This window comes from Gavia stellata, chromosome 14 (genome assembly GCF_030936135.1).
Source record: "Gavia stellata isolate bGavSte3 chromosome 14, bGavSte3.hap2, whole genome shotgun sequence".
NCBI lineage: Eukaryota > Metazoa > Chordata > Aves > Gaviiformes > Gaviidae > Gavia > Gavia stellata.
In genome coordinates, this window is record NC_082607.1 from 19,049,013 (window position 1) to 19,063,643 (window position 14,631).

The window sequence follows — 14,631 nt, forward strand, 5'->3', positions numbered from 1 at the left end:
ATCATCTGGACCCCCAGTCAGGACAACACTGGGAATGGACTGGCTCTTAAAAGTGCTCCCCCCAGTAGCCTTACACGCCTGCAAGTGTTCGCTCATGTGAGAATTTGAAATGATCTGCCACACATGAGTGTGACTGCACTGCGTTGGGTTTTCTCACCCATACAAGGAAGCTAAAGTACTAGGTAGTGTATTGTTTTTGACCTTGGCAGCATTTGAAATAGTCTCCTGATACTAACAGCGAGTTCTGGTCTATTGTGTCCAGCAATAATGAGCACTGCCTTAAAAGAGCACATATCGATTTTGCTGCCAGTTGTCAGCCCTTACTTATTCATTTCACAGCGCTACAATAAGATCAACAGTGCTATAACCATGCCACCCTGATCATTGAAATATGCACTGTGATATAATACAGTGACACACTTTGCATTTAAGCGATGGCCTAGCACAAAAAAATTAAAAAAAAAATAATCCTGATAGCGCAGAAACAATTTCTTCCCGTAAGATTGATGGTGATATCAAGTAGGAAAAGAATAATTGGTTTGCTCTGGTTTTATGTGAAAAGCATTACAAGCTTAAAATATTACCCATGCTGTTAATTCAAATCAATTCAGAAATTAAAAAGTATAATAATTTACCTATTTAAAAAATGAAAATATCAGCACGGTCATTAGAAACTTTAATTTTTACTTGATTATTTTCTCTATAGAGCATGCATTGATCATATCTTATGTACTATGGGTGGGTTCGACTCGCCGTAATAATAGACCAATTATTATGAAAATTGAGGAGTATAAACAATCATGAACACATTAAAAATATTGAAAAAAAAACAAAAATCAACCCTGAAAGAGTTGTTTTCTAACTTCCATAGTTATATTCTCCCTAATGCCATTAACCACGGATCAATTTATATCTAGAAATATCCAAAACTACCAAAACTATTGATTTTTATAAAGACAGAAAAATCAGGATTATTTTCATGTATTTAATTTCAACATAGTAAGATTGTCCTTTTTATATCAAACCATTAACAGCATTTCCTAAGCAATGCAGTATTGCTGTCCACAGGAAGTCTTGCCAAGAAGTGAATAAAGCTTGAAAGAACTGAAAGCATTTGGTGATAACTCCCTTGTATCTTTTTAGGTTTTAGCTTCATGATTAAATTAACTCAGAGATTACACTTTGGGTTTGATAGTCTTTAGCAGATTTGGGTTTTCATTAAGTTCTTTGATCAGCTTCATATAAACTTTTGCATCTCACACATTAAATAGCAGAGAACCAGAATTGTTGGTGAAAAAGGACTTCGTTTTGGTTGTTTAAATTTCGTTGCTTGATGTTTTCATTTGTGAATGCCACCATCCTGCAAGGAGTTCTTACAGTCTATGGAAGAGAGGAGTTATCCTCGACTCACTTGCTCTGTTACTCATAATTTTGCAGACAAGTCCTACATTTCCCATTGTTGTCTCATTCCCAAGCTGCTCCATATCTTTGATCTTTGCCCTTTTTTATACCCATTCTAGCATTACTGGCTTTTTGGTTTTTTGATGTGCGTGAAGATAAGTTGGTGAGGAAATGCACGACTAAACTATACATGGACATGAGAAAATAGTTCACGACAGCTATCAGTGTCCAGCCTTTCCCCGCCTGCCCCAGCTATCATAAATCACATTGTCATTGAAGATTGACTTAGTTAAGTATCAGTAGATTTTTCAGACAAAACTCTTACAACGAACTGTCAGCCAATCCACAAGCAAAGACCAGAAAACTACCTAACATCTTGAAGACAGTTATTTAAAAAGAAAACCCCTTAACTCCGTGATCTACAGATCACTTTATACTGTATGCATATACAAAAACTCTCTCTGTTGTCACACCCTGGGTGACAGTGTGCTAACAAAAAAAGAGGCATTTCCACATGGATGTAATGCCACAAACGGGCAAGACAGAAGCATCAAATTAGACTACTTTTTGAATCCTAAAGTACAGCCAAAGAGTGTTTTCTGTCAAATCACTGCCATCTTAAAATGAACATCTGAAACTGGAAACAAAACGAAGGCAAAACTAGAGAATTAGAAGCAAGGGTGTTTATGTTGCCCAAGCTCAGGGGTTTAACCCCAGTGACTCACCTTCCCACGCCTCACACAGACAATAGTCAAAGCCCAACCACCCAAGAGACCGAGTCAGAGAACCTGGCTCTGAACTGTGCATCCTCTGTGCCAGTCACAAAGAGCAGCTCAGCAGAGACAGGGATGATGGAGCCGTTATCACACCCAAAGTGACATCTGAGTGGTAGATTCAGAAAGGCAAGGGTGACAGCTCCCCGGGAGAGGCAAATGGACGCTCTGGAATTAATCAGACACAGATCAGATCAATGGTGGTGCCTTTTGACACACTGGTCTTTTGTAGGTAGAGCATGTAAAGACCTCTTCTCAAACGCAGACCTCTCCTGTGCAAATGTTGAGAGATTAACATCTCCAGAACTGCCAAAAGCACAGACGGAGTAGGAGAAAATGAAGAGTCATGAAGTTATCACACAGATTCATTAACCAACTGATTGGCGCTTTCCTATTGCTGCTGTCATGAAAAAGGACAGGAAGACAGATTCACATTTATCTTAAACACTTCATAGCAGCAATTCGCAGGGAAAGTACATCTCCTCATCTCTGAAAGGTGTCTAGCACTAACGTATTTTGAAGATAGCGGGTGCTAACTGTGGAACGAGCGACTTTTATTAAGTACAAACTTACTTGGCATTTGCCGTGGGGTTTTGGTTATTTCTATTCTTAGTATAATTACAAATGCTAGAAATGCAACCGCCGAAGACACAGGTATTAAGAAACAGGACCTAAAACCACAGGAAAGTCCTTAAAAAAACCACCCCACAAACACACTTTTGTTTTAAAGTTAAAAAAAAAGTAAACGGTGGCAACATAATGCAAGACTAGGAGATTAAGTCGTACTTTATATCAGCTACTTGCTGACAAAAATCATAATCATTAACAAAAACTAATTGTCCCAGCTTTTTACACAAATCACTAATATAAAGATCAACCAGTAATGAACAGTTCCTGAGGCTAAACTCAGTATTCTAGAATATTAGAGTATTGCTACAAAGACACAGCATTTACCAGTAAATCATTCATACAGTGTTCTGGACAACAGCCTTCACATACAACATGCCTTTGCAGAGTATGCTTCAGGAAGGAAGCATTCCTATTTTTGTCTTTTTACCTTCATAAAACTTGACTTCTCTATACAGAATAGGCTAAAAATCTTCCCAATAGCATGAGCAATGAGATTTTACAACGAGCACAAAAATTGGGGCATTGTTAAAATGTCAGCTACAGAGATGCTACAGTTACACTGCTATCTACTGGTAGATTTCTTCTCTGTGGGTTGTAGGAATCCACACAGGCAAGTTAAGAAAAGTGGTTATTGATAAGATCTAGGTTCCTTGCTGTGATTTTCCCCAAATAGAAAGTGACATCTAAAAAAAAAAAAAAAGAATGAGTACTATCAGTAATTATACTTTTTATATGGCAAGATTATTCAGAGCCTCCAATTAACTGCAGTGTTGCATCTTACTGGATACTGCGTGGAAATACACACAAAGAAATGGCCCTTTTTGAGTAGCTTAAAATCTAAACAGACAGTTGACACAAGAAGCAGGAAGAAAAGATGGGAAGAGTCTACTGTATACAATTAAATATACACAGAAACATATGTGAAAATACTAAACGCATATGGAGAATGCTTACTAGAATTAACAAATGAGGAAGAGGGCTCAATGAGAAACAAAGAGAAATAAAGCTGAGAATCACTGCTCTCCTCTCTGCCACTACCAACATTTAATTCTGCTTCATTTTATCTCCAAAGTAAATGAGTCAGTGTGACAGGAGCAGATGCCACAAATGCCAGCATAGCAGGAACACTTGCTGCAACAAAGGAGAGGAGTAAACAAAAGGATTCAGCAGCAAACAGCACAATAGCAGTTTCTGCAGCAGGCATTACCCCTCTTTCCCCCTTCGGGGCAGCCCCAGAGCCCTTGGTTTTCCTGAGAGCACGAGGGAATCTACCATAGGTAACCTTAAATTTGGGGGCTACAGCTCGCGCTTCTTGCAACCCTGAGAGCACCCAAGTCGGATACAGCAATAAGAGCAGCACTCCAAGTTGCAAATAAGTAACCTGATGTTGCTGAACAGAGTTCACTTTTCATCTGTTGGATACTCTCAGTAATAAGTGATGTGCTTCAAGAGGGTCAAGGAAAATTCTCTTTCAAAAGCCCAAGAAACACCTTGATTGTTGTCATGACATTTTTTCTCTCTTTTTCTGCATTCATCTCCATTCTGCATTGTGTCCCCATTAACAAGTTCACGTACCTTAACATAAACACAAGAAACTGGCTCTACTGAATGTATTTTTAATGTCTCTGAAAAGATTAAAAGTAATTATAAGGTATATTGGCATTTGGCTGCAATTCTAGTAATCTCTTGCTTTATCTCTTTGCCTGCAGTTCTCTAGCATGACTGTTTGGCACCAGCAGCTCACGGAGTCTGGTCTGAACCCAGCACAGATGTTTTCCAGCAGTTAATCTGTGACTGTGACCAATGTCTCCCAACAGGAGTCTATTCTAGCACCAGTAAGACTATCCCTGAAGCTAATGTAAAGTCAGTCTGTCCCAGCTTTACACCTCAGGACGCCCTCAACAATACTGCTGAACCTTGTCTTTGGACTTAACTTTTTCCCATGTTCACCATCATCTTGGCTTATAAAACTGTCACATTTTAACACAACTATATTCTTCACACCTGCAGTAAAAATAATTACTTCAAAAAGCACAGGTTAAGACCCATGTCTCTCTGAAGTAAGACACTTTATCCTAAATCAATTCAAGCAATACTCTGTGAGATGAATTTATATGAAAGTTTGTCAGTTGTGTGATTCGAGCTATAGATTCTTAATAGAGAAGAACTGAAACTCTTTGAGGCACAAGCAGAGATTTTGAATGGTGTGAGAAGAGGTGACATATGAAGAGTCATTCCTATTCCTTCAGTCTTCTATAATCATGCGTTTTTCTGATAGCAAACGTGCTAGAAGTATATATCTCCTAATCAATCCGTTACAGTGCTTAGTTTTTCTACATGATACAGTCATTCTCTACATTATGCTATAAAAAAGTAGAATTTTCAAGCTTCAAGGAAGAATATTGGAATTTTAAGTTTTAAATTATTATCTTAGAATATTTCTCCCAAAACCCATGGATCCCCTTACTTGCTACCTCTTACTAAGTATTCAAGCTGCCAATAAAATCAAGTCTATCTTGGCAATAGTTATATTTTGAGAACACACTTGGGGGGCTTAGGGGTTCTTTTTGGTTCTGTATCAGCCTTCGATTCTGCTGCAGAGAAACATGGTATTTATTTTCTAAGGACAATGAACAAGGCTACTTTCCACTAAAAGAGGAGTTGTCATCTTATCACTGGAATTGACTGGCTTAGAAAGTATGCCTAGAAAATTATTCCTGCTCTGATGTCCATTTTCAGGAGAACATGTGTGCAGTCAACATAAGAACAAATTTATAAGAAGCAAAATGGAACATCATTCTGGAATAAGACCATTTCTTATTCTTCATGATCACCCTCAATCACACAGTCTAAAAGAAAACATCTTTGCTCCTCACCACTGCCTGCCTAAATGCTGTCCATGAACTAGGTACAACCAATAATTCAGCAGCAAATCAAAGATAAACAAGTCTTGATACTGAAGGTGAAGAAAATATAACCCAGTGAAAACTCAAGTTGGAGGGAGAGAAAGAAAGAAAAAAAAAAAATGTTCTGTAGGTGGGCATGGTGGTTCTAAGAATTCCCTCCCAGCAATACTACTCTGTGACAATAAAACCTCAAATTAAGCCCACAATTACCATTTGACAGTATTTGAGGAACTTCAGTTATTATCTATTCTCAGAGCTACTCCCGTACCCTCAGGCGTTGTACAATAAAAGGATAAATTTCTAATGCTATTGCCTGGATGTAGGCAGGCAGCGGGATCAGAGAGATGCTCTCTGCCACAAGTATTCTACAAGTGAAAGAATAAAAGAGGTTCTCCCAAGGTTACTGAGCTTACATTGATGTGGATCCCAAAGTGAAACTTTGGGAAGGAATGAGATAATATTACGGTATAACACAAGAGCTAAGTCAAGTCAGAAGATTTGTTTTTTGGAGCTCACTAATCTGTCTGCACTCCCGTACACTTTTTCTCACTCCCGCAGCAATAGCAAAAGTATGTCAGCTGTGGAAGGGTTCTTCTAACCTGGGAGAGTCTCCTGGCAAGATGGCTACTTCCAACCCAGAACACCCTTGGATGTGGAGCAATCATGGAAAAACTGGAAATGGCTACAATACGATTAAACTAATATTTTCCCCCCTCTTTTCCTGTTTTTCCTTGTCAACCTTTTTGTCTTCATGCTTTTTCTCTTTTCATCCTAGTTTCTCCTTTGCGTTTGTCACTCAGTTTTCATTCACTCTTTCACTTTTCTTTCCAACCGCTCTCCCCTGCTATACCAAATGGACTGTTCAGACAAAGCAACTCTTCCTGTTTCATGCCCGCTGATTTCACGCACCGGAGAAGAGATGCTGTTTTCCAAACTACCAATTCAGCTCAGCAAGTGGGAAGTGGATAAACACCAAAAGCAGCAAGAAATTAGTGTCAGTTCATTATGAGGGAAGAAAAAACCAAACCACCCAACACCTGCAAAGCTAAAAATTCAGATCAGCCGGATGGGAGAGATCGCAATTTTATGAGAGTCTATTAATACATTAAGACAAATTCTCAAGAAAAGAACTGTTTACATGATCAGAGTTCAAGCCTGTCTTTGCTCTACTTGTAATTAGCATGTGGCCCACTCGGATGTAAACCATGGGATTTGGGACAATCAGATTAAAAGTAGATTAGCACCCAGTATTTTAGCTGAACACAAATCCAGGCTATGTCCTTACAGACAGAATAAAATGAGAGCATGTCAGTGAGCATAAGCTGCATTGTCAATGCCATTACAACACCGCAACTCTTTCCAGTCTGACAACACTGTTCTAGCAGTTTATGATCTATGCTGATTTCTCCCCACCTTCATTACAATCCAAGTAAATAGATATCGAACCACACGTGGACCTAGCAGTATCTGAATTATAGAACTGATTTCAATATTGGCCTTTCCTTTTAAACGCTTAGGAGAACTGGAAGTGATTGCTCTTGAGGCTAGCTCCCTTCAATCACTGGCAGGCAGGTTAGATTTTCTCCTTTAAAAGGGGATTTCTCCAGCTCAAAGGCTGGGTAGGTTTTTTTTTTGACCGCCATCACAGAATATCACACTTCTGAAAGCCAGACACATTTATTTCCATCTTAAATATATTTGTATCATCCTTTAACTTATTGCTCATCTTTTGATACATTTATCTGGTTGGACTAAACACAACAAAGTATCCTTGTCTCTCCTCTTATGAAAGACTTCTCATTCTCCTGAACATCCTAGTTACCTTTCTTTCCACCTGTTCCAGTTTGAAGTCACTTTAATTAAAAGCAGGCAAATAGAACTATTAAAAATATCCTAGATTATGGTTTCTGCAGGACCTAGTGCAGGTATTTGTTATTTCCTCTGCTAATGCAAATATCTCATCCAGCACAGCCTAAGACTGTATTTGTCCTTTTCATTGATGTGTTGCATTGGTGGCTTGCAGTCATCCTGTGACTTTCTCCTCCTCTGTCATTTCCAATTAATGAGCTCCTAGCTTATAACAGAAATGTATTGTTTTTGTGCATGATCTTGCACTTTGTCCTATTGAATTTCATTCAGCTACTATTACTGTAGTCCTCAAGGTCATTTTATTCTTCCTGTGTGGTATTCTAAACTCCCTGATGTGGGCATCAGAAAAATTACTTTTGCTAATTTCTTTTTTCAAGGGAATTACTGAAAATTTTAAGCAAGATATACCCGGAACAATTCCTAAGGGACCTACATGTCGCCCCACTACAGTCCTCTTGGTGTCATCTCAGTTTGTCTCCAGCAGATTACAGTAATGGCTATCATTACTGCGATGACTTTGAAGTACTTGAAGCAATATTCAAGAAAATGTTGGTCTTTCTCTCTGAAAAACTACTGGCGTTTTCACAGACATCTGGGCATTTTACTTACCCAAGGTATCAGATGCTTTATATATTTTTCACATTTCTGATGATCTCCATACACAGTATTGTCTAAACCAAAGTAATCATACTTAAAACTTTACAGCAGTGCGATTGTAAGCTGCAGAACTGATGTGATGTAGCCCCACACAATGCGTAGTGTGAATTCTTGCTTGGAGATATAGCCAGGTATGATTTGACTGCAACACATTTACCGGATACAGAGCAGAAAAGCAGCTTCTTCATTTATCATGAAGAAGTTATCCCAACGAAAACTGTATACTTCTAAAGACAAGGCTAACCTTTATCAATTTATGGCACTTGAAACCTCCTCTTAACTTAAGTTTAGAGAAAAATGCATGGTTATCCTAGCTCCAGGACACTGGAAAACTGAAACATAAATTTGAGTTATGAGCAAACCAGTGCTAACCCCATGAAAATGAAGTGAAGTCTTGGCCTATCCCTGATGATGAATCTTTCTGCATTACAAAGAAATCTATTTTTTAGGGTTTTTTCCTTTTGCTTTTGAGTTTTCTGTCTCAAAGGCTTGAATGATGACCTATCTTGAGAATAACTGTTTTCACAGTATTTTACAGGACAGCTTGGAAATATTTAGAAAATGATGCAGTTGATACACATCAGGACTTCAGAAACATTAGCCGCACAACCAGCAATAATGAAAGCAAGAACGAAGAGTGGAGAAGAGTCCTTTTAACTTCCTAACTGGGAAATCAAAAGCACAGAAACTACTTGTCACTTTTGCCCTTGGGTTTATTTAAGCAGCTGTAAAACTATGTTTTGAAATTCAGAAGTCCATTTCTATGCTGCAGGAAAATGTTAGTGAAACAGCCATTCTGCTGTTACACAGTAGAAAAATAATGAATGTGGAAGCAGGTATTGCTAATGTGCTGCATAACAAAAAACGGGCACCCCGTGAGAATCATCTCTTCTTGTCCCTTCTGCCTCTCAGCATCCTTCTTCCTCTAGAAATACATATGGAGGACACACAACTCATTCCCATGGACTTAGGTGTCCCTTTCGATACTCATTCTGACCAGACGTCATTTGGGGAGGATAGAGGACACATCTACACTGATCTTCCCCTGTAAACTGCAGTGTAGGTTCACCCGGTGAACACTCTTGCCAAGATACAAGGTATACACCATGCAGACCTGTACACCAATTCTTAACACCTTTTTTCCTAAAATGTTACAGAACATTTAAGAATCTCAGTTCCTCCACACATGGCATTCGCTGGACTCTGTTCTTGTATACTGTGTTATTGCTCAAAATGTAAACATAGCTTCAAAACATTTCAAAATAATTACGCAAACTTCATGAACTTCAGGTAAGAGTGTAATTAATTGATAGCAAAGTGGGAGAATTAGAGGTCTTCCAAGAGCCTCCCTGAGGATTCACCTGAGTCTAATAGCAAAACTCTTCCAGTGTCATCACAACAAACACCAAACATGCTAGTTCCAAAGACTAATGTGAACACAGATTCTGAAAATCTAAACCAGACTTAAAGGTAAGCACAGACTTTTTTATAATTTTTAAATTTTTCCTCTGGTTTTGTTACATTCTTCATATGCATAATTAGAAGAATTGCCTTCAAATAGTTTCATGAGAACTAAAAAACCCCTCATTTTTATTTCTCTCCGTAACACTATATATTCAGGTTTTTAATAATGAAATATTACAGCTCCCTGTCAAACTGCCTAATATAATTTCAGAGAGGAAAGACAAACATGAAGACAGACTATTCAGACTTAGTGCAGAAAGAGAAACAAATTCTCGGAGCGCGTGTCCTATTGTAAATCTCTTCAAAATTGGCAAGAGTCATGGCAGTAAAAAGTGTTTAATGTCTTGGGCTACTCAAGCTAGTTCCTGTCAGCTCGTTCTATAGGACACTTGTTTTTAAGCATGTGCTTAATAAAGAAAAAAAGAAGGAAAAAAAAAAATTCAAACACAGGGACAGGGACTTGGTATTCTCTACTCAGTAACCACCAAAAAGAGTAATTTGCAGCTAACACATCTATCATTGCCCCTGCCCTAAAAGATCTTTCTTTTTCTCCTGAGGGCATCCTGGCACCTGGCACCTGCTTTTTTCTTAATTTTTTTAGTTTTGTTTTAAGTGTATGGTTCATCAAATGTCAATACAAACTGAGACATCTTTACAAAACCCACATTCGCAAGAAAAGCATTGACTAGTAATCACTTGCATTAGATGTGAAAGAAAACTTTGTGGCATGCGCCACTGTACACCAAGGCTAGAAGTACACAAACTATAAGCAAAAAATAAAATATTCCATGCATTTGTTATTTCAGACATCTATTGACTTTACTTTGACCCTTTTAATGATAAATTATATATATGATATATAACGTGATGTACAAAGTGAAATTCTGAAGGTAACTACTGATAATTTCTGTGATGTGTTTTTTAATTAAGGACTCTCAAGGAATTAAGTGTACAAAACAAAAAAACGGAATACACTCAGAATTTCAGAGGTACTTCTACTGATGTCTCTCCAACTCAATTCTTTGGCCAGGTTTACAACACTTAAACACTCTCTCACAAGGTTAGCCGAGCCCCATTCACCGTTCTTTAACTCCTCATACCTCAACAAGCACCCCTGAGAAAGCCAGGTTTCATCACTAGCCGCATGACTAGCCAAAGTGCCGGACTTCCATACGTACTGACATTGATTGGAAGCAAATTGCTGCGTGGAACAGCACTGTGGCTAAACAGCTAAAGACAAGACAGGACACTGGCTTATATACATAGCAACCTGGGAAGGTCTCCTGTGGTACTATCATTGGTGCAGCTACCCAAATCCCTTTTGCATGAATTGGGAAATTTCAGCATCATACAAAATTGATAGGGTAGTGATGCAGCCACTAATGAGAAGCAGAAACTGAGCAAACAGAGTGTCAGAGTCATCAGTGGTGTTGGCTTAAATGCAGGTAAAAACTTCTATCCTTTCCATAGTATGTATATTTATTTCATAAAGCAACAAAATGCTGCCTAAGCTGCTGATACTTCAAACCCAACTGGACTCCAAGTCATCACACTCTCCCAAACCAGCAGTTTGCCACCAAGACCAGCTTCTGCAAGTAAGCGGACGATAACTGCATTTGCTCTACATCACCCACTGTACATTCCCGTGTATTAAAAGAGATGATGTTACCCAAGGACATAGCATGCAAAGAAGATGTCATTCTCACACTGCTATTATTTATTGCTTACCTCCCACCTCTCACTGGTCTTTCTACAGTACCTGGAAAAAAGGGCAGTCCCTTCTTGAGTCTATAAATTCTAAACACAATGTGTATTTCAAGGGCCATTTGCGGGGAAGATTACAAATAAGTATTTTTTAAATAGTGTCCTAAAAGCATCTAGAGAGATGTCAGTGTCTTATGAACCTAGACAAATACTACACCTGCCAGGACGCCCTGGGAGAATGGCATTACACCTCATGCCAGGAAAGAAGCACAACACTGGCATGCTGTGTCTGGGGATAGGATGGGAAGATGGACCAGGGTTAGGAATCTCTCGTGTTGAGGCTACCTTATAAGTAGCTTTTTAGGAAGCCTGACTAAATATTTGGGCAATTTTCCTGGTTAACAGGGAGAAAGATTCAAGTGCAGCTGTTCTTCTGTTTGGCTACAGAGACACCCTATGGTAAATACTGGGTCAGAACCCCAACACAGCTGATAATTCAGCTCCAAGCAGTTGACGCTTGGTTTCTGTTGCAATAAAATCACGCTGAACTTCTTGGGTTTCATGTCAGTGCAACATGTAATTCCTCTGTCATTCTGCTTGAATTATGCTCACTTACGAAAAATGTTGATTTTAGATGATCATTAGATATTAATATACCAAAGAACAATTAATTTCAAATATTTGAGTACTTAAAGGTCACAGTTCATTTGAAAGTTGGGTTCTGATATCCTTACCTCTGTATGCCAAGTCGTGTCTATTCTAATTTATAGAAGGTCTTTATCTAAAGTATTATTAAAGCCAAATTAGTTTTGTCCTATGCAAACTTTTTTGCTGTTTTATTATCTTACACTAGTGTTCTTTTTTCCTGGCAAGAGAAAAGAGAAGCCTGTCATTCATTTCTGCAGACTTAAAGATCTCTTTATGTTATGCTGTGGTTTGATGTTAAATCTGGCAGGTGTTTTGTAGGCAAATGTAAATAAAGGTACCAGACGCTCCAGAAGACGGGGGTATGCCTCACGTTCAACAAACCACTAATGTCAATAGCTTGATAGATATATTTTAAACTAGGAAAACCTATTTCATTTAAATAGCTGTCATTTTAAGAAAGAACATCACAGAATAAAGAAGTTTACTATAAGAACAACATTTTTACCTTTACTGCTTTAATGATGTTTGTCTTCTCCGAGAGATTTGCACCAGTCTGATTGACACCGAAGTAAGGAACAAGCACAGAAGGAAAATACACCCAACAGCATGGCCACTTCACAAAAATCATTTCTTTCTCAGAATTTCAGTTGCTTACTTTTGCTTCTTTACTGGTGACTTCAAACTGCTGTACATCTCACTAGGTGGGGTGCTGAACAGAATGATCCTCCTTCTCTCCACCCCCCCGTACTTTCAACAATAAGTTGGTTTATCCAAAGAGGTACTTCAGAGCGACATTTATTGTACCAAACTAATGCACTATAATATAATAAAAATCGCTCTCCCATCTCTCCGCCTCCCTTGCAGCTCTCCAATAAGGAAGCTTAAGCCTGACAAATTTTACCAGCCCTGGAAAAAGCCATCAACCTTGACACTGCCCGGTTGCTTAAAATAAATATAAAAATAAGAGCTTGTGAACTGTACAAAGGGTGATTAACATTTTCATAAAACACATACTAAAAGCTAAGAAGTTTTTGCGTTTTCAGGGTTTTTTAAGCCCCATATGGTACAAGTACTTGTGTGATATTTCCTTTTTAATCAGAAAAATAGGGTCATTTTCTGTATTAGGTAAGATTCAGACTAAAGACTTGTGTGAGCCAGTGTCTGGGGTTTTTTTTATTCTAAATTACTCAGATTACATATTTAACTTTTCAGGGTTGTTTTTTTTCCTGCCAACATTGTGTGTGGGGCTCATTAGATACTGACCTAAATCCATCTCCCTTCATTTCATTGTAGCATGGCAGATTTTGTGATGGTTCTAATCAGCCTTAGTAGAGCTGCCCACCTCAATTCCATTAACGAAAAGTCAACACGTGGACACTTGCACCCTAAGCTATTGACAATTTCTGGATCAAGAAAGCAAAGCCCACAGAGATAGAACAGCTGTTGTACTTTAAAAGAAATAATATTATCTGGCTTGTTTCTTTCTCTTTTTTTTCTAGGCACTGAAAAGTGAACAATGAAATAGAAATACAACATGAAATAAACCTGGACCTTTAAATAAACTTGTTAAAATAGCAGCTGTTCAGCTTTCAGTTTATTTTTTGGGAATCTCACTATTCAGTTTTGAACTCTGAATGAGGCTGAGGATAATGAGAAGGCCACAAAATCCCAAGATTTTTTTTTTTTCCTTCCCAGTTCAGCCTACGCTAAGAATGACCTATATCAGAAGAACTTCCTTGTGCTGAACACTGCTACCAGGACTGATTGAATCAGACCAGGGATGAGTTTCCATCCAAAGTTACAGTTTCATTTAGAAAAAAAGTAAAAATAGTCAGAGAAGTATTTTTATTATTATTATTAAAATAATAGTATTGCATAAGCTGTCTTAAACATCAATAAAGTTTCAGGGAAAAAAATAACAACAAAATCCCCATATTTTGTCTAAAGTACAGTCTTATCGGTATTACAAATCCAGCTCCAAAATCACAGCCTTTCCACATTACATCAAAAGGCACTAACAGGGAAGAAATTATTTAATGAGTCCCATTTGCTAAAAAAGTGTAGGACAGATAAAGAAGTTATATCCCATGAAACACACAGTCAGAGCAAATACCGACCTCAGAATTTGCTGTTACTTTAGTTAACAGTCAGTTTGTTAGAACATTAATGGTCCAGCAGCCAACAAACCAGCAGTTAATTGCTAGTAATGATTGGTTTCTTAGGGATTATTGCCTAAATAAATCTCAAAAGTTGCGTGCTGTTAAGTAACTTACTATTCTCTTAAAGTTGGCAGCAAAGTCCAATGGTAGTCATGTTAGTTAATGTTAGTCAGCCTTACCATTAATCCTCATCCCCAGAGTTCAACAATTAATTCTAATCCCTTGCATACATAGAAAGCAAAGTACAAAAGTCCCTGATTGTCTTCAAGTGTTCATTTGGAAAAATGTTACCGAATATCTTGACAGTGGAAAAAGGAGGATCTAGTCTCATAGTCTCGTCCATGCTCACGGTAGAAAGAATACACGCCTGAGTGTGGGCATGTCTGTTCAGTATAATTGTGCAGCCCTTGCCCCTCAAAA